At 34.9% G+C, this 20108-nt stretch overlaps 1 protein-coding gene across 1 annotated transcript in view; it reads left to right on the plus strand.

Moving 5' to 3' along the window:
* Positions 1 to 251: 251 nt before the first annotated feature.
* The window catches only part of LOC149067416 (5-hydroxytryptamine receptor-like), a 173725-nt gene continuing 153868 nt past the window's right edge, over positions 252 to 20108 (plus strand). The window contains exon 1 of the mRNA XM_089252720.1: positions 252 to 433. The gene's annotated coding sequence lies outside the window, so the exon portion shown is untranslated. The remainder of the gene's footprint in view (positions 434 to 20108) is intronic.

A 20108-nucleotide genomic window follows, 5' to 3' on the forward strand; every position in this document is an offset into this window, starting at 1 on the left:
GGCAAAAATCGTGTTAGAATGAATTGGTGGTCACTTTCCAAAAGATGCAAGTAACGCGTCAGCGCAGATTGACGCAACTCTTCGCGGCAGGTAGTGCGAAACGAAAGCGTTTGTTTTCCAGGTAGAAAACGATTGAATAGAAGAGAATTATCACCGGTACCATTCGCTTGGCGTCGCCACCGACGCATTTCGCTACGTCTTATTTGTTATTAACGTTACGCTCCGTTCATGAGGAGGCTTCTGTGCAACACACACAACTAAACTCGGCGACACAACTTGCCCAAACTCGAACCAAGCGGTGCCGCATCCACCGTTTTCTACAACGCGAGCGGCCTCTTAATTTATTCTGTCGACGGCGTAACAAGTGGCGAAAGAGTAAAAAGAAGCCAGAGACTTTTTCTTCCCCAAAAAAAGTTATCACCGGCGAATCAAGGTGAGTTCCTTTTAATTTCCATCTGAAATTTTCTTCACATGCAATCCTACTGCTAGAATTGTCCCATTTTATTTCTATTGTTCTTTACAAAAAAAATTTAAAATTTATTGCGCACTGCTTAGTTCAGGGGTCTTCAACACATGGCCCGCGGGTCATTTTTGCCAGTCGGAGCTTTTTCTTGTGGCCTGCCTACCATTTTTAGAAAATGTCTAAAGCCATCGAAAGATGATTAATAATAATCTGACTTTATCCGTAGGCCAGTGAATGACTAAAGACGCGCGGCGAGAGGCCCAATCAGTTTTTGTCGCCCTTGATTTCTTACGTTTCAGACGGAAAAGACGGCATTCCAAAAGGCTCAGCAAATTACAAAATTCACAGAAATGCTGAAAAGTACGAACCTTAAACGAAGAAATAATTTCAGAATTTTTCAAAAGATGATATCAGAAATTTTTCAAAAGAAATGATTTAAGAATTAGGATGAATGATTTAAGAAATTGTTTCATAATTGATAAAAATTTCTAATGAGTGGAAGAATAATTCGAGAATTACTGGAAGAATTAATTTTTAAAAAAACTTGTTTTCAGAATTATTATTGTTATTCAGAAACGCGTTTAGCGTTAGCGATAGGAATTATTTCATAATCGATAAGAAATAATTCCAGAATAATTTGAAGTAAATTTAAAATAATTGAAAGAAGTAATTAATCAGAGAAACCTTATCGGAAGTGGTGGAAAAATGATTTCGATAACAAAAACTGACACTTAATGAAATAAAATATTTAAGAATAAACGAGGTTTTCAATTATTTTGGGTCCCTGTATGACTTGGGGGGTCCCATTAGCCCTTCTGTTAACATGTCACAGTACCATCGTAAATCTGGAATCAACCATATAATTAGAAATACCTCAGTAATGAGTTTGGTGGCCCCCTAGGGCTTCGTGGAAAGTTTTAATTTGGCTCGCGATGTCTGGGGTGGTGATGACAGGTTGAAGACCCTTGGCTTAGCTGCTAAAGGGTCTCCAACCATTTAACATGGTAAAAACTTTCTTATGTAAAAGTAATATCAAAAATATTATTTATCCATTAATTTCTTTCAAATTTATATCACATATATTTGTTGTGCTATTGCTATATTATGTCATTAGAAAATGTTATATATCTCTGAGATACTATGTTTTAGCAAATTTTCAAAAAGATGCATTAAATACAGCTTGCACACTGGATAAAATTACATGGAATCTATATAATTGAATAAAAAAAATGATTGAAAACTATTGAGTTCATAAAATGGTTATAAAGCAATTAAGATTTTATCGTCTCAATTTCATTAAAAATTAAATTCAAAATTTTTTAAAATATTTTAAATTTGTTTGTAACCTACGTATTTATGAATGGATATCAAATTTAATTCGACAATTTATGAACTGAACAGATTCCTTTTATTTTGAATCTATTTTTATTAAATTTATTTGATGTTATTTAATTTTATCATGTGTGCAAGTTGCTCTTAATACGGTTTTTTTTTTTGAAAATCTGTTAAAAATTATGTATTAGAGATATGTAAAATTTCGTACTGGCACATGGGAAAGCTTACACAATTAAATATATATGGTAAAAATGTGAAATAAATCAATAGATAAATAATATTTTTAATAATTTTTTACATAATTAAATTTTTATATCATGTTGAAAGGTAGGAGGCCTATTAATTGATAGGTTGAAAAACTTAAACGTAATAATTTCATGCTTTTCAGTGAAATTACAATAAACGGGAATTTCCTTTATCCGAGAAATATTTTCCATAATTAATTTTGATTTGTGATTTTTATTATAATTATATGAACCTTGTATTTTCATACAGTAAAACTTCCCTTTTGCGGATACCGGTGTGGCAAAAAAATTCGTTCGCAAAAGTGGGGGGGGGGGGGGTGACCGTTAAGCAGGGGTTCGAAATGCATAGCTTCATTATACACGGAGAAATTATTCTGTCCTAAAAGGGGGTGACCGCATCGGAATGGTGTTCTTTAAAAGGGTTTTTACTAGATTATGCAATAGACTCTCTTTGTCCAACATTCTGGCATGTTCAGGCTGGCTTTCTTCGTGTGCGAAAGAGAAAATTCTGCGTGCTCACCAGCTTTGATGGGCTGTAGGCAAAGTAGAAATTACAGTGGTCCTGCGACAAAGGTTAAAAATGGTTCGTTACTCAATGAATATGTTACGGAAAATATGATAAATCGGTTATTCTGAATAACAACCGGTTATTATTCATACTTACCAATCGTCTTGGTAAGTTTGATAAATTTACTATTTTTCCCGGCGAGTACCCACGTCGACATGAAATTTTATAAATATTATAAAAAAAATTATAATGTTTGCCGGAGATTATATGCATAATGACCATGTGTCGTTGGTGAATTCGATAAATACTTGAAATTTATCGCCTTTATCTGTAATTATGCATAATGCCCCCCCCCAGTGTAATTGGCAAATTCGATAAATTTGAAAAAAAAAATTGAATGAGTCTAAGGCCCCTTTCACACGGAGAGGATGCGGACGCGGGTCCGCATACCCTTTCAAACGAGCTTTAGTTCGAAATCCGTGCATAAAAACTGTTTTTTCTCAATTTTTGTAATTATTTTTCTCCTTCACCCCTGATTCAGTGGCCATAGGCAGCCTAGAGGCATTCTTTGGTGGTTTAATCTAGAGCCACATAGAATATGGGAATAAAGATGTCTTCATTCCGATCCTCACAAGTAGTCGATGGGAGAAAATGTCTTCAAATATATTCAAAATATTTTGAAAAAAAAAATCTGTCTTTTCGGAAAAATATGGAAGAAAAATTCTCCAAAAACATCCAATGTTCGAAAAATCAAATCCAAAAACATCCAAAACATTCGATGTTCCAAAAAAGAAGAAAAAAAAATTCAGGAGATATCAAAGAATTTGCAAGTAGTAAAAAAGGGGAGGGGTAGAGCCTTTCAAAATGCCTGTGCTTAGAAATATTCACAATTCTGTCTTAGGCCGGGATTACGCTATAAAAGTTTTATAAAGGTTCGTTATAAAACTTGAAACATGCAACCAATAGGCGGATCAGTTAAGTTCTCTTGAATGTAACAGATGTGTTTATTGGTTACATTTTTCAAGTTTTATAAAATAACTTTCATAAACCTTTTAGAGTGAAATCCCATCCTTAGATTAGTCACTTCTGAATTTATAGACTGAATATTTAATCTAGAGCCACATGGAATATGGGAATAAAGATGTCTTCATTCCGATCCTCACAAGTAGTCGATGAGAGAAAATGTCTTCAAATATTTTCAAAACATTTTGAAAAAAAAAATCCGTCTTTTCGGAAAAATATGGAAGAAAAATTCCAAAAACATCCAATGTTCGAAAAATCAAATCCAAAAACATCCAAAACTAATATGTTCCTAAAAAAAAAATTCAGGAGATATCAAAGAATTTGCATGTAGAAAAAAAGGGGAGGGGTGGGAACGTTCAAAATGTCTGCGCTTAGAAATATTCACATCACAATTCTGTCTTAGGCCGGGATTACAGTATAAAAGTTTTATAAAAGTTAGTTTATAAAACTTGAAAAATGCAACCGATAGGCCGATCAGTTAAGTTCGCTCGAATGTAACAGATGTGTTTATTGGTTACATTTTTCAAGTTTTATAGTGTAATACCAGCCTTAGGCCGGGATTACACTATAAAAGTTTTGTAAAAGCTCTTTGATAAAACGTGAAAAATTCAACCAATATTATCTTATTGGTTGAATTTTTTGAATGCAAAATGTGTGTGTGTGTGTGTGCACCGAATGCAACCGATGCGCCTATTGGTTGAATTTTTCAACTTTCATAAAAGTTCTTTTATAAAACTTTATAGTATAATCCCGGCCGGATTACACTATAAAAATTTTATAACAATTATTTAAAAAAAAGCAACTAATAAATTTATCGGTTGCATTTGCTCTAATGCAACCGATAAATTTATTAGTTGCTTTTTTCAAGTTTTATAAAATAACTTTCATAAACCTTTTATAGTGAAATCCCATCCTTAGATTAGTCACTTCTGAAATATAAAATTTCATTTTTTCCAGTTTGTAGACTGAATATCGTGTAAAATATACTTCTAGGTATCGGGGGAACCACCAAAAATATTCAAGTGCTTTGGGCCTTCAAACGTCTTAATCCAGGCCCTGAGTGAACACCATACGTGGATAACGTTGTTTAATAAAAGTATTTTTTTTAAAGTTTAAAAAAATTAACAGATTAAAAATAAAAAAAAAAACAAATATTTAAAATAATATTTCAGATATTTATATTTTTAAATAATTTTAAAAATTTAAAAAGAAAAAAATTAAAATTTTTAAATTAAATTTAAAAGTTATTAAAGTATTTAGTCAATTAAATATTCGTAATGAACAGAACGGCTTATAATTTTGGTCCCGTCAGTGGCCGTTGTTCGCAGGTTTTTTTGTATAAAATTGTGAAATATGGACAAAAGGCAGTTAAAGTTGCTATATCTCAATCTCAGAAGGAAACAAAGGGATAGACGTATGTGGGTACATCGTATTTGATGAACAGGGACCCTCATATGGTGTTTTTAAGGGTATTTATGGCAAATAATTAAAAAAATTCCGTGAAAAATCACCTTCAAAAAGTAGCCAAAGATGCGGACGAATTCGCTCCGCATCCGCATCGTCTGAATAGCTCCGAATAAACCTATTGTCAAAACTTCTATGTGCGGATGCGGAGCCCGCACTTAGGTTTTGACACATGCGGACGACGTCCGGACCAGCATGAACATTTCCTAGGTGCGGAGATTTTTCGGCTCGTCTGAAAGGCGCATTATATTCCAATTGTTAAAACTTCTTCCAGACGCGGGTCCGCATACCCTTTCATACCCTAAAGATGCGGGTGTTTCGCCCGCATCTTCAGTTTGAAATTCGTGCATTAAAACTATTTTTTCGCAATTTTTGTAATCATTTTTCTCCTTCACCCCTGATTCAGTGCTCATAGGCAGCCTAAAGGCATTCTTTGGTGGTTTAATCTAGAGCCCTACAGAATATGGGTATAAAGATGCCTTCATTCCGATCCTCACAAGTAGTCGATAGGAGAAAATGTCTTCAAATATTTTCAAAAAATTTTGAAAAAAAATCTGTCTTTTCGGAAAAATATGAAAGAAAAATTCCAAAAACACATCCAATGTTCGAAAAATCCAATCCAAAAACATCCAAAACATTCGATGTTCCAAAAAAAAAAAAAAATTCAGGAGATAACAAAGAATTTGTAAGTCGAAAAAAAGGGTAGGGGTGGAGACTTCCAAAATGTCTGTGCTTAGAAATATTCACATCACAATTCTGTACTAGGCCTGGATTACACGATAAAAGTTCGTTTATAAAACTTGAAAAATGCAACCAATAGGCGGTTCAGTTAAGTTCTCTCGAATGTAACAGATGTGTTTATTGGTTACATTTTTCAAGTTTTATAAAATATTTTTAATCAAAGTTTTATAGGATAATACCAGCCTTAGGCCGGGATTACACTATAAAAGTTTTGTAAAAGCTCTTTGATAAAACGTGAAAAATTCAACCCATAAGATCACCGGTTGCATTTGCTTGAATGCAACCGATGCACCTATTGGTTGAGTTTTTCAACTTTTATAACAGATCTTTTATAAAACTTTGTAGTATAATCCCGGCCTTAAGCCCGGATTACACTATGAAAATTTGATAATAATTCCTTTAAAAATGCAACCAATAAGCTAATCGGTTGCATTTGCTCGAATGCAATCGATAAATTTATTGGTTGCTTTTTTCAAGTTTTATAAAATAACTTTCATAAACCTTTTATAGTGAAATCCCATCCTTAGATTAGTCACTTCTGAAATATAAAATTTCATTTTTTCCAGTTTGTAGACTGAATATCGTGTAAAATATACTTCTAGGTATCGGGGGAACCACCAAAAATATTCAAGTGCTTTGGGCCTTCAAACGTCTTAATACAGGCCCTGAGTGAACACCATACGTGGATAACGTTGTTTAATAAAAGTATTTTTTTTTAAGTTTAAAAAAATAATAAGTATTTAAAATATTTAAAATATTTTTTTTGTAAATAATTTTTAATATTTAAAAAGAAAAAAATTAAAATTTTTAAATTTAATTTAAAAGTTATTAAAGTATGTAGTCAATTAAATATTCGTTATGAACAGAACGGCTTATAATTTTGGTCCCGTCAGTGGCCGTTGTTGACAGGTTTTATTGTATAAAATTGTGAAATATGGACAAAAGGCAGTTAAAGTTGCTATATCTCCATCTCAGAAGGAACGGAGGGATAGACGTATGTGGGTACATCGTATTTGATGAACAGGGACCCTCATATGGTGTTTTTAAGGGTATTTATGGCAAATAATTAAAAAAATTCCGTGAAAAATCACCTTCAAAAAGTAGCCAAAGATGCGGACGAATTCGCTCCGCATCCGCATCGTGTGAATAGCTCCGAATAAACCTATTGTCAAAACTTCTAAGTGCGGATGCGGAGCCCGCACTTGGGTTTTGACGCACGCGGACGACGTCCGGACCCGCATGAACATTTATACAAATACAAATACAACGCCACAACAGGCAAAATGCCCAACGAGGTAGGAGATCCTAGGTGCGGAGATATTTCGGCTTGTCTGAAAGGCTCAGTATATTCCAATTGTTAAAACTTCTTTCGGACCCGCATCCGCATCCGCTCCGTGTGAAAGGCCTCTAATATATGTGATGAATATAGTCGGACCAGATATTAGGATTACAAATTTTACGATCGTATCCCGATATAATGATAACAAATTTTTACTATCCTACCCCGAGATATAATAATAGCACATTTTACGATTCACCCCCCATATATAAAGACACAATACACAATACATGTATGAATTATCATGTATAGTATATCATATGGTACGATTTATCATGTTTACCAGTGATACGACGCTTGAATGTTATGCATATTCACCGGTAAAAGCGATAGTTTTTTTAGTACTTACTGAATTTACAAAAGACGCTTTTTTGGTACTATGCATTATCGGTAAAAGTGATGAATTTAAGGAAATTTATCAAATTTACCAACGATGCTTGGATACTATACTTTTAACCAGGATGTAAAGGTCTTTGGCCAACTGCTTTTATCCCTTCGTTGAGACAGAGCGGCGGGCCATGTTCTTATTAGGAGGAGGATGATACTATGCATAATCACCAGCAAAACTGGTTAATTTAGGAAAATTAATCAAATATGTGAACGACACTTGGGTACTATGCATAATCGCCGGTAAAAGTGATAAATTTAAGGAAATTTATCAAACTTATCAAAATGCTCGACGATTATGCATGATAACCGGATTTATCACATTTATCGTGCAAATGTTTAAAATTTAAAATTTTAATGTTTAAATTTTTAGTCCCCAAAATCACGGGGACCTTAAGCAAATGCACTTTCCATGTGGAAATCGGGTCCTGTTATATTATGTAAATGGATTGTTTTTAATTGCCTTCCAAAATTCCGATTCTTTCGATTTTCCGGCAAAACCCTAGCCTGAAATATGTCAGATTAGTGAGAACAGATCCGCCCTTAAGGGTGTGCGACAAGTTTGGTCGCACCAGGCTCCACGTTTTTTTTTTTGGGGGGGGGGCGTACTTACGATAACAATATTTTAATAAATTCTATATAATATCGGTCTTCATCAATTCTATAATTTTTTTTTTCGTAAATTCTGAATTTTCATCAATTTTGGAATTATTTCTTTTATTTATTCTGAATTTTTGTCAATGCCGGAAATTTGCACTTACATCTAGAAAGAAATAATTCCGAAATTATGTGAATTTTTCATTAGAAAAAAAAATTCGGAAAATTAATTCTTTAATAAGTTCGGAATTTTCCAACAAATCTGAAATTCTAAATTTTCATAAATTCTTCAAATCTTCTTTCATTTATTCTGAATTTTCATGCTGGCTGGAATTGTCTCTCTGTCAATAATTTTTCTTATCTTTCATTCATAGGTTCTGAGTTTTCATCAGTTCTCACAATTTGTTTTACGAGGTTCTAATTTTAATTGGTCTTGGAATTACATTATTTCTTTCATCAATTTGAATTTTTGATAATTTATATTTAGTTTTGCCTGTATTTTTTTGTATGGATATTTTTCTGCATTCCCGTGTACTTAGTAATGCATGAATTTTTAAATGCCGATTCTCCTCTCGAACAGTATATGTAAAATCAGAGCTAAGTGGCCCCCGCTATTATATTCGCACAGGACTCCCTGATAAGAGTGGCCCTAAGTGAGAGTGGACCAAACATTTTTTTTTTTAAAGATTTACGTGATCCTCACTTATTTCCATGGGATCAGCATGATCCGTCCAGGGAATTTGTTTATGTTAGTAGACATCCCTGTCCGAACCCAGACCAGCACAATAAGAGGCTAGCTCCCTAACCACTCGACTACAAGCTTATTGTATTTTCGTAGTTATCGACGACATGCTTCCAAATACTGCTCATTTTCTTTAAGAAAAAAAAAACCACATATTAAACTATATGGCAAAAGTTGTATGGATGCACTTTTTCTGCGAAATATTACATATAAGAATTATATACTACGTATGCTCAGTGTAGAGTGGTACGTGAGTAGGATGGAATGTGCTTTGAAAAATATAAAAAATTTGAATGTGTTTGATACGATTAATTAAAAATTCAGTTTTATTTTCAATTTAATATTTAATATTATCGCTTAAAATCGTTACTCTTTATTAGTCGGGAATCTAGAAAATATTTTCTACTGTCACTTGGAAATAAATTGTTTGAATATAAATTTATGCATATATTTTTCAAAATAATTAAATCAATTTTTTTATAGCGAGTCGATCACAAAATGGATAAATCAAATATCAAGTCGAATCTTATCGTCGGGGGATTGGCTTCAGACTTTTCCTCTGAGAAGTAATGAAAAAAAGCCTAAATCATTGGGCGTATGTGTCAGTAAGCGGTAAATGTGACGAATGCTTTTAATAACACGATTTATCACATTCACTGCAATAATCGGCATAATCACCGATCATTTTTTCATATTTTTCAATCACCATATTTTTATGGGCATCTTTTTCTCAGACATCTCGTTGGGCATTTTGCCTGTTGTGGCGTTGTATTTGTATTTTGCAAGTGCGATAGATTTCGCAAACGTTATCATTTTTACCGGTGATTATGCATAAAACCCAAGCGCCGTTGTAAATATGATAAATCGTACTAAATTCATCACATTTTCCAATTATTATGCGTAATCGCCATTACCTATTGGTAAACATGATGAATCGGTTCTATTGCCGTGATAAGATTCACTATTCAGATGATCGTAATTGTAATTCAGGCTCTGAACTGGATATAACGAACTCTGATTTGACAAATTTTCCCGAACATCCTCGAAATAACTTGTATAATCAATAACTGTTTGTTGAATTATGAAATCATACCTCGATATAGGAATTCCATTTCTCATTCAACAAATTTCACGATCGTACACCGATATACAATGATCTCTCATTTTGAACATTTTATGATCTTACCCTGCTATAATGATTTCTCACGTAACAAATTTTACGATTACCGGATATAATGAACTTATGTACCACGTGTATCGAATATGCACTTTTCTAAACCAAGGATAGTGTTTTCGTTCCACAATAAATAGAGAACAATATTTTATTGACGTAGTAGTGAAACTTCTCTGAAGGGATGTTTCTGAATAGGAGTCCCTTCTTTATAAGCTATTCAATTTATCAAATCTCTTTGGAAGCCCGCTCTGATCCGCCTGTTTCTGATAACATTATCATTAATATTATTTTTAATTCAGTACACGGAGATGATGTTTCAAAATAATTCCTCTTTGAAAAAACGAAAAATTCGAAGAAATTTGAACAAAGAGCCGCCGAGAAAAGAGCTCGCCATTCAAAATCGTTTCATATGGTCTCGGTTTAGATTTTAGAATGAATGGTCTTCTTGTATATCATCATAGTCTGAGTAGTTAAATAACATTCTTGCGCAGGAACCAGAAAAAGTTTCAAACAAATCTGGTTACATACCTTCAGCCGATGAGAGCGGGTGCTTTGTAGTTTTATGTCCTCCCACGAATCCTTAGGCTGAAATCTCACGTAATGATGGTGCTGTGTATGTCTTAAGCTACAAAACCATTATTAAAAAAGAAAAAGAAATCGGCGAAGTTAACGTCATATTTCGAGACTTATCATTATTTTTTTTATAAAGGAAGTTTTCGATTTAAAATATATAGAGGGAGCATTAATTTTACGAGCAATTTTTCGTGTATTGCTCGAGCTTCGAACCAAGAAAGCACCAGATGCTCGTCTTCTGCTTTAGACAAAATAAATTCTCTCATACGGGAATTGACTTGTTTTTATACGGAAAAAACTTTTGATTGAAATCGAATTTTGGGGAAAAATTCTCTCTTACTTTTAAGTACTTCTTCTTCTTCTTTTTGGAAATATATCTTGAACAAATGACGCAAATCTCTCCCTCATCCTCATTTTTCAATACAAACAAATTGGTTTTTAATGGCCTGAATATAATGTAAATATGTAAAATAAAGAAATTGGTAGAGGTTGCGGCAACACAGTCTCAAATTTTAACGTGAGTACGTGTTTTAGACCTCGTTACAGTGCAATGCTACCTATTTGGTCTAGTGGCTGAAACATAAGAAAGCGTCTTCGCATAGGGTATTGTGTGATTGTTTCAACTAGAAGTACGCTCATCTTGTACATCACGAGATTCAGAGCAAAAAAAAAAAAAATTCATTCCCAAAGTCGGGCAGCAAGCCTTTGCCTGGCCATTTCTTGAAGTTAAGGGAGACTTTTAATGTCTTTACTTCAGCACCCCAAAACCACAGTGCGTGAAATAAGGAAGGCAGGTCGTGCCTCAGTGGTGTATATAGAAGCGCGTTTCTCCGGTTTACAAGAGAACCAAGGTTCAAGTCCCGACGGAGAACGGATGGTTTTTTTTCCGGAATTCACTTCGGCATAATATCCAGAAAAATGTCTAAATTCTTTATGTGTTGAACTGAAAAAAAACCGTCTCAATCTTTATTGTTAAGTTTGTCACAGTGGTACCATTAGCTTCTATTTCCCATGCGCACTTCCTGAAATATCGCGCGAAACGATTTAGTTACTAATATGGACAGCAAGCTTGATGCCCAGACCGGAAAAAGTATTCACACCAGTCACATACCATTGGGTTTTTTTTACAGCAATATCTTCCCGGAGACACACACACACACACACACACAAAAAAAAAATAAAAAAAAATAAATAAATAATATGCACGTAAATATTGCATACTTCTTGAGATATGCACGTTTCGTTAAGCAATTTTTTGGGGATGCAACCGCTATTTCCTTAAATAATTTAAAAGACGTATTCACGTCATAAATACTGTTTCGGATGATGTCTATCACAAACACTCGCGATGGCAAAGTATGAAGCAATTTGAAGGACGAAACAGATTTATTTCACAGAACAGCTATGTATACGTACTCACAAACAGAGATTTAACAATACACGCTAAACAGAGAACCCCCGGCTTCTCTTGCATACATGAGATCTGGTATTTAACTACTCAACAACTCAGTTCCAACTCAGTACAACACAGAAATCTTCCTTAGTCGAATCCGTATTCGTTTGCTGAGAAAGAGAAACTCGAAAAGAAATATTCGTAAACCGGGGCGTTCGTTAGCCGAGATATCATTGTATTCACTTTGACTTTCAACCGCGAATCATCCAAAAAAGTAACTCTTTCTATCTCTCTCTGGTATTCAGAAACCGCAATACAACTGATTAATCTTAACCGATGACACAACTACATATGTACATACATCACCAGAAACACGTATTTGATGCTTTATTAACGCCGGTTGGTAAGAAAATTTGCCATTCTAAATTTTAAGTTTCTCTTTGCCAATAAATGGTGGAAATGGTTCCACTCATTATTTTTTGTTTAAAAAAAATTAAAGTCGTCGTTAATGGGTTAAGTAGTATTTTTTTTTCGATGTGGAAATAAATGAGTTTCGGTTAATCTCGTAAATTTTCTATGCATATCAGATAGTACTTCCAAATACCAATTTACTTAGAATGAAATTACTAATTTTATTTTGTGAATTGCACATACCTACATACCTACACACATACCTCTTATACTCGATATCACTTATTAATTTACCTAGAAATTATTCGAAGCGTCTTTAAAAAAAAATGGACTTAAGGGATTTGAAGAGTAAGTGAATGGCAATATTAGTGATGAAAGTTTCCCATAATGTACTTATTATTTTTTCATAAGCACCAATTCGTTGTTTTTCTGCGAGGTATACTGAGATAATAGCTTTAAAAAGTGTTCTGTTGTTCGACATAATAAAAAAAGAAAAAAAATGTGAAATCCCATATTCTTATTGTAACCTTTCACTGCATGAAGAGCTTGGTCTGACAAAAATGTCTGAATACTTAAAAGGAGTATAAATGCATCAGAAATTTCACTCTGAAAATCTTGAAAAAAATTTTCACCGTGAAATTAGAATGTAATCCTATACTATTACAATGCACAGTAAACAGAGTGTCCTGTAAGTGTTAGTGCGACCTTTATCTCCTCAACCGTCCATCGTAGAAGTACAATTCCAATTTAAAAAATGCTCAACAGGCGTTCAAAAATAACCCTGTACCAGTTTTGAGAGTGAAAATACAGTGTGTAACGAAATAAGAAAAAAATAAAGTTTTTATACGATCACCCCCTGTGCACAATGCAAGTACAATATTCACTGAGATATTCGAATTTGAGAACGGAAAAGGTCAGGGAAGAACAGCGTTTGATGCGGTCTTCTTTCTTCGTCTAACCACAGAGAGCAACCGTTCTACAACGGTGAAAATATCCATTCGTTACACTTCACTCATAGCTTAAAAAATTCATGGCAGCACCAAAAATCCACGCATAACACTAGATGCACACTCAAACTGTTACGTACACACACACACACACACACACACTTCTGGTATTAAATTATTCGATTGTAAATTGTCCCAAGGCTATAGACCGGAGTTGTGCTCAGTTAGAACAAAAGAAAGAAAAAAGTACATACGCTTTTTTTGTATTCAGTTTGAATTCATACGTGCCATTTACAGTAAAACCCCTCTTTTGCGGGCACTCGCGAAACAAAAAAAATTGTAAAAGTGGGGGGTTCCTGTTGAAATTATATTTAGTATCAACAATTACTGAAATAGTTCTTTATTTGAATGTGAATAAAGTCTGACAATATGAGATACATTTAAAGTCATGAAAATACATAATTATTGCAAAGACGCACAATTAAAATAGCAAAAGAGAAGTATTATACAAGTTTACAAACTGAATTTACATTTTTGGAGAAAACTGATCAATCGACTTTTAGTGTATTTTACCGAATATTCCAACTCCTTCAAAATGTATTTAAGGCGGCGAGACTGAATTCAACGTCTCTCCATCATTGTGTCTACAGGAAAATGTATTTGATCAATGAATTGAGTTCATTTGCAAGAACGAACTCCAATTTTACGTTTTCAACTGCACTCGATGACAAATTGTTTTTTATTAGTGATAGAGAGCGACGATTACTACAGTGATGACCATATTTAACAGAGAGGAATCAAATTATGCAAAATATACGAGCCCAACCACAGCACGTAATTTCAGATTCTAAAGTTTATAATCTAAACGGACATAGAGTTGTCAAAATATCAACAAACTTTGAGCTGAAATTTCATTCAAAAGGAGCAAAATATAAAAAAGTTGAGCAAACATTAAAACTTTTGCAGTCATCTAGTGAGTATAATTCGAATAAAAATGGCAACTATTGGTGTCCGCATATAGGTTTTAGTACAATGGAACGAATGATAAAAATGGCGTCCGTGACCATATCCGAAGAAGACCGTTGAAGAGGGGTCCGAAATACCGTATTTAAATATGCTTTCGTCGGGAAATTTTTACTTGGCCGTAAAAAAGGTTTGGCCGTCAACAGGTGTTTTACAGCATTATTATCGAATTTCGCTTCGTATAATCCACGGATTACAGGTTTAAAAAGCATCTAAATGTCTTATTACGGATTATATATCACTGCGTATCGTCTGCAGTTCTTTTTTCTCGTAGGTTGGAATAGAAATGCTTATTTTGAAAAGTATAATTTGAATAGGTGGCGTATAGAAAAATGTTGGGTTCTCTCCCCCCTCCACTAACGAGTGAAAAATTGCCCCTTTCATTCCTTAAAACTTCGTTATTGATAAATGAGATTTGTATATGTGGATTATGAACAACTGCGGATTTTTTTTCTCAATGTAGCAAAATTTGCATCAGCGGATTATACTCAGAAAATTACGGGAATTGCACATTATTATAGTATCACAAGGTTGCATATTATATGGTTGAAAAGAAAAAGCAACAGCAATGGTCATTTTGTAAAAGTACCTCCATTTGGGTTGGAGAATGGGGTTGTTATCCTGGTGTTTAAGCTGCATGATTTTATATGGCTGCAGGACAATACTCACACCCTGTCAGTGTTATACATCATATCACATCATGTACGATCGGATAGAGTATCGATTAGATTAGTATAGTGAGATGCCGCTATTGTATACGTGAATGACCTATGGTGATTTGGTATGCAACAGGAATTTCTGTCGTGTTGGCTGGCTGCAAATGCGAATAGCTCACGGGGAACATTTATGATGATTCACTACGTTTTAATTGCACAATCAATGACAAATAATATGGTAATCTTCAGGTGAATAAGAAATCTGAAGTCAGAGATGGATGATTTTTTTCACGGCCCATCAAATCAAGACTTTCTGGATATCATGGCGAGGTTAACTCAGAAAGAAAAATCTGTTTTCTCTACTCAGCGTGTTTTAAGGGAAGGAAAGTCATGCCTCCTTGGTATATTCGTCAGTGCCCTTGTTGGTTTGTAAGAGGTCTTGGGTTCAATTCCCGGTGGAGACATATTTTTCTTCTCGAGTTCACCTCGTTATAGTATCCAGGAAGTCTCTTGATTTAATTTGAATTCAGTTACAAATTTTGAGTAAATTTTTTGGCCATTTTCCTCTTTTTGCGTGAAATTTTTTTTTTCCATACCGTTTGACGTTGCCAAAACCACAAATATAAGTTGAGTCCGGAAGTTCAGGAAAAATACCATAAATGCCTTTTTTACCTATTTTCAAACTTAATTTTTGTAAAAATGTCTCTTTTTAAAATTTCCTGCCGTAAATGATTCAATATTGTGTTATGTGTGTTCTTGTGAATTTTAGAGGCCTTATTCTGTACTACTTAGATACATTTAGCATTGGGAACTTCAATAGAATTTTTATGTTTGAAATCTCTCCAATATCCTTAGTAGGAATTAAGGGTGCTCGGTCGATTGACATCAAAATGAAAGGGTTTGAATTTTCATGTTTCCACCGGTGAAAGGTCGATTGCCCTCATACTGATTTTCGTTGTTGTAGGTTATGGAGATGGGGGGGGGGGGGCTTCGAAACTTTTCCAATGTTATTCAAGTAATAAGTAATCACATATCATATCATATGTAAAAATTATGGGCAATGCAATTTGTTTAAGAAATTGGAAGAGCGAGCAAAAATGTGTTTATATGTGAGCCATAAAATAAATATTTTTACTAGCGTCGTTCTGCTGTTGACTTAAAGCATCAATTTTTCAATTATATGGATATTGCATTATTATAAGAATATTTTTATATATTTTTTTCGAAGAATTTGTGTTACAAGTTCGTCCAGTGAGTTTGACGAGCTCCCTCTCGAAAATTTTGGAAATTATCATCAAAAGGCAGTTTGTGAAGTGGATAGACGAGAATAATGTATTGTCGGATAATCAGCGTGGGTTCAGGAAGGGAAAGTCATGTGCGACTAATCTCATTTGCTTCTATGATCACGTGACTAAGACTTTGGGTAAGAGCAAAAATGTTGACGTTTATTTATTTATTTATTATATACAAAACCTGTGCAAGGCCAGTAGGCTATAACTCCACAGGTGCACAATTCAAACAATCAATAAAATTGGAAAGAGACGGCAGGGAACATCAGTACACATTCATGCACACGAATATATGCAAAGAGAAAAATGCATAAAAGATGACGCTAATAAAAAAAAAAAAAAAAAAAAAAAATCCCCGAACACAAAACAACAATAAAATAAACATGTTTACACAATAAAATTCAATATATAAATCCGAAAAAAATACATGTATATATATATTTAAAAAAAATAAAAAAATAAAAACGTTGTTTACCTTGATTTCCAGAAGGCATTCGATCGGGTCCAACATGGCAAACTCTTGAAGCGTTTACACGAGATTGGGATTGGGGGCAATTTGCTGAATTGGATAGAATCGTGGTTAAGAGATAGGTCGTAACGAGTTATGGTGAACGGGGAATTCTCTGGTTCGACAGACGTCCCAAGTGGAGTTCCTCAAGGAAGTGTCCTTGGCCCCATACTTTTTTCACTTTTTATCGACAAACTCGATCAGGGTATCGATGGGATTACTAGCAAATTCGCAGATGATGTGAAGCTGATGGAGGTAATCCGGAATGAAAGCGATAGGGAGTTGCTCCAGACCAACTGAAACAGGATTGCAGCATGGGAAAATGAATGGAGCATGACGTTTAGCGGTGATAAGTGCATGGTCGCTCATTTTGGTTCGAACAACCCACGGTTCGAGTTGAATGGTGTCACTATTCCGGGATGCAACTAGGGTGACGATTTGGGAATTCTCATTGACGAGCGACTTAGGTTTTCTGAACATTGTTCAGCGGCGGTCGAAAAATCGAATAGAATGCTTTGTCTCATATTCAAAAAGGTCTCTTCGCGTTCTCTTAAAGTCATTTCTCCCCTTTTTCGAGGCTTAGTTCATCCTGGACTGGAGTATGCTGTAAGGTTTTGGAGATCATACCTACAGAGGGACATGTAAACATGTTAATAAATGGAATAGCTCACCCCCGGAGGTAGTAAATTGTAACACAATTGACACGTTTAAAAAGAAATACGATAAACATGTTGGGGTAAATCGAGAAGCTATCCATTCATAGAATAAGACAACCATAGGTATTCTTTTATGGGCGTTGTATAATATTATATCATGTGTATATATTGTTTATAATTTGTGTCCATTGCATTTTTAATTGGGTTGCTGTATTTTTGAAATATATGACACCCATATTTTTATGGGCATCTTTTTATCCGCCACCTCGTTGGGCATTTTGCCTGTTATGGCGTTGTATTTGTATTTGTATAAGTTATTATTTTGATGAAATTTATTATAGACGAGCTGAATCATAGAGAAATTTGATTGAGTCAAATATCGGTTACCACATTTTTACTCTATTTTGTGGTGGACAAACTTTTGTTTTGTGCAAAACAAACTTTTTTTTTTTTGAATGATTCTGAATTTCCACACCTTGCGGAGATTTCATCATACGACAGTAGACACAAAGCACGATTAAAAAGACCAAAAAATTTTCTACACATGCCTCGACCTGTGTTGCCAGGTCTATGAACATTTGAAAACTACGAAATTATAGCTCGGCTCCTGAGAGCCGAGCTTGAAAGAAAAGAAAAACCTTTGGGTCTCAGGTGAACCTACGTCTTCACCCACCTTATTAGAATCTAACTATCATTGCAAAGCGTACTACTGCAACAGGAATTGGCAGAGTCACGATGAAGGGGGTTTGATGGATTATAACTATTCGTTGGAACCCCGTTCCACCAATTACGGTTTTCGGTTTCGGTTTTTCAAAACAAACTTTTGTTTTGTGCAAAAACAAAGTGCGAATATCCATAATCAGATCAGAGATCGGCTCAGTTATAGTACATAGATCACTGCTACATCAGCTTCATACTGGTAGCTTTTCTGGGATCATCGACGCATCGCGGATGTATCCTTTTGATTTTCCAGCCGTTGCTGTAAGTGGTGAGTCTTCTCTTGATTTTGCCGATTTATATTTTGCTGAGCAGTTTTTTGCGCTTGCATAATTATGGGAAGTAAGAATATGTGGTAATGAAAAATGATGGTAATGAAAATATCATGGTTCGGCAAACTCTCGATGAGGTGGTGTCTTATTCTGAAGTCTGAAGTCCTCGACGAAATCACTGGCAACAACTGTCAAGGAAGTGCGGGTCTCCAAAGTGGTTCCCAGCAACAGTAAAGAAACTGCCCGCAGTATTGTGAAACCAAAAGCTTCGGTTCAGCGGCCCGATGTGAGTGGTAGCAACTATGTGGAAAGTGAACCCACAAATACAGTGAATAATGACATCAATATGAACTCTAACAGAATAATTTTCCCGATTCAACAACTGATATCAATTATGAAGGATTGCTTTTTGAAAATCTTCAAAGCTACTACAAATGAAGAGAAGATAGAAATCTTCTTCAACTGTTTTCTAACAGCTGCTGAACATTATATTCGCTTCAACGCTCACAAATGTGTAGTACACCAAATGTTGTGTTGCATAACATGAAGATCATGGCTTGGAATGCCCAAAGCTTGGTCTCGAGCATGACTGAGTTCAGAGGCATCCTTGACACTGAGGGTGTTCACTTAGCACTGGTGGGAGAGACGTGGCTCCGTCCTTATCACACTGCAAAAGTGGCAAATTACGACTGTATCAGACAGGATAGAAGTTTTGTGTCCTGGGGGAGGGATAGCTATCTATGTGAAACGACATATAAATTACGATATTATTCAGCTACCTCCCTCATCACAATGTGAGGTAATAGCAATAGAGATCTACGTAAACAATAAAAAAATTAGGATAGGAGTGTGCTATAAACCTCCGAGAAACACAATAGACATTCCACACTTTAACGAGTTTTTCAACTGTCAATATCCCGTGATCATGTGTGGCGACATGAATGCAAAATCCTTTCTGTGGAACTCGTACTCTACAAACACTCAAGGTAGGGTGCTCGAAAATTTTTGTATCAGGAAGAGCATACAACCTTATGCGCCATACACACCTACTCATTTTCCTGACCAGGCTGGCCAGACACCTGATATTCTTGATATAGCGCTTGCTAAGAACCTTACATTTGCAATGTCGGCTCATGTTCAACCAGTCACGGACTCTGATCACAACCCTATACTTCTGGTGGCGGTATTCAATATCCCTTTTATATGTAAACCCAAGAAAATTGTGATATGGCCATTATTTAAGCGAAAGCTGGCCAGAGTCACCTTGCCTTCCTCCACGGGTGGCAATATTGACCAAATTGAATCTGAACTATTGCTTCTCACAGAAACCATTACTAATACTGCAAAGGAATCCACCCGAGATGCTCCGACTAATAATCCACTGGGCATTCCCCGCTGGATTAAGGAACGCATCAAATTAAAAAATAAATTTAGGAGGAAATGGCAACGTATGCTAAATCCGTATTACCAAGATAGATACAGATCCTTAAAAAGAGATGTATTTAGAGAGATCAGAGAATTTATGAGCGAACGTTACTTAAGTTTTTTGCGAGAGGCAAACTGTGCTAATGGCACGTTATATAAAGTATATAAAACATGCAAGCCCTCTTATTCGAGGATTCCTCCGATTATTGGCATAGCCGGA

Source organism: Pholcus phalangioides, unplaced genomic scaffold (assembly GCF_987345545.1).
Source record: "Pholcus phalangioides strain wild (caught in Gottingen) unplaced genomic scaffold, Ppha-v1.0 ptg000030l_1, whole genome shotgun sequence".
Classification (NCBI taxonomy): domain Eukaryota; kingdom Metazoa; phylum Arthropoda; class Arachnida; order Araneae; family Pholcidae; genus Pholcus; species Pholcus phalangioides.